Below are 1,705 nucleotides of genomic sequence, written 5' to 3'. Positions count from 1 at the left end.
CCCTCCGGGAGAGGGGCCTCCAGAGCAGCACCGCAGACACAATTGGAGGGATAAGGGGAAACAGGCCCGGCCTGATCCAGCTCTGGGGCGTGACGGGGCATCTGAGATCCGAGCGTGGAAAGGAGGTGGCCAGCGCCGGAAGATGAAGGGTGCGGTGGACAGGCCCAGACGCCCGCCCGGAGGCCGCCCACCGCCTCCTCGGCGCCGGGAGCAGCAGAGACGTTGGCCTTCCCAGATTGCTAGAGAGGCCGCGGAGGGCCCGAGGAGGCGACGCGCGTGCGCGGCCCGGGTATCCGGGAGGTAGGCGCAAACCCGGCGGCTGCTGGCTCACCCGGAGGGTCGGCCGTGGGTCGGCGGCGGGAGTCGGTGAGACGCCCGGCGGCGCGCGGGGGCGGTGGGCAGGGCTGTGCCGGCGCGGGGCTCGCGGACGACGACCTACGGGACGGGATTCCGTCCGTGCCTCTCTGGGGCACCTCGGGGACCCAGTCACAACTGGATGTCCGCTGTAGGGAATTTGGAGTCTTGCTTTCCTCGGACTCTGCATTTCACCCAATTTTTCATATAAAGCATTTTCATTAGAGACAATTAGATGACACAGGAAAGTGGAAGCAGCCGCAATCCGAAAATTGTAGTCTCCAAGCCTGACAGTTAAACATTTGTTCATAATTATCACACTCACATGTATGTATATACGTATTTTTACTATGAAAGATCATGTTGTTGTGCCCACGGGAGTACAGGGTTATGGACAGAGTACCAGCACACTGAGACGGAATTAGGGTTCAAGTCCTTTATTGCTGGTGATAAAGAGCAGGCTCAGGCCTAAAGGACTCTCGACCTGGGGTTAGGTTTCCTTGGGGTTTTTGTAGTCTGTTTCTAGAGGTGAGGGTTCAGGGGGAGCGAACCGAAATTATACAGAAGCAGTGTTTTGCAAGGTTAACAGAAAGGTTTGCAGGGGAGGAGATGGTTGCGTTTATTTCTGGGGTTTTGGCTAGGGTGACCAGATTTTAACATTGGTAAAGCGAGACATGGGGGGGGGGCAGGACGGGGCAGGGCAGGGCCTGACAACAATGCAACTTTGATAAGCAGTTCTGGATAATCACTTCTCAATAATTATTTGTTATTATTACCATTTAACATAAAATTAACAAAAATAATATAAAACTCATATCCTGGCGAAATAGCCACATGGCAGCCGAAAACTGTATATTCCCTTCCTATTCTCTCACCCTGTGCATTCTTTCCAAAAATCGGGACTTTTTAAAAACGCAGGGGGACGCAGGACAAATTGTTAAAAAGCAGGACGTCTGGTCACCCTAGTTTTGGCTGTTCTTGCCAACCAGGTGTTCTGCAAAACGGGATGCAGTTTGATAGTGCTGGCCAAGTGGAACATGTCAGGGAGGGTGCAAGTTAGGAGCCTGCATAGGCCTATCACAAAATGGAGTCAGTCTGACCTTCTAGGCACTTCATTCCTCACTTATGTGCGGAATCAAAGCGTTGACTCATCTTGTTCCAGGCTGGGGTGATATTGGATTCTAATTACCATGAGTTTTATTCTGTTTTATAAAGCTAATAATCCAATTCAGTACACTCGGTCCTATAAGTAGCCCTAAGAGGAGGATTTTTTTTTTTTTTTTGAGACAGAATCTCAAGCTGTAACCCTGGGTAGAGTGCTCTGGCATCACAGCTCACAGCAACCTCCAAC

At 51.9% G+C, this 1,705-nt stretch overlaps 1 protein-coding gene across 2 annotated transcripts in view; it reads left to right on the top strand.

The window, feature by feature from the left end:
• The first annotated feature begins 310 nt into the window (after positions 1-310).
• Positions 311-1,705, top strand: part of ZNF852 (zinc finger protein 852) — an 8,921-nt gene continuing 7,526 nt past the window's right edge. For both annotated transcript variants that reach the window (XM_023515955.1, XM_012808031.2), the window contains exon 1: positions 311-366. The gene's annotated coding sequence lies outside the window, so the exon portion shown is untranslated. The remainder of the gene's footprint in view (positions 367-1,705) is intronic.

This window comes from Otolemur garnettii, unplaced genomic scaffold (genome assembly GCF_000181295.1).
Source record: "Otolemur garnettii isolate 467f Iridium unplaced genomic scaffold, OtoGar3 scaffold00082, whole genome shotgun sequence".
Classification (NCBI taxonomy): domain Eukaryota; kingdom Metazoa; phylum Chordata; class Mammalia; order Primates; family Galagidae; genus Otolemur; species Otolemur garnettii.
This window is presented reverse-complemented; position numbering and strand designations above follow the sequence as displayed.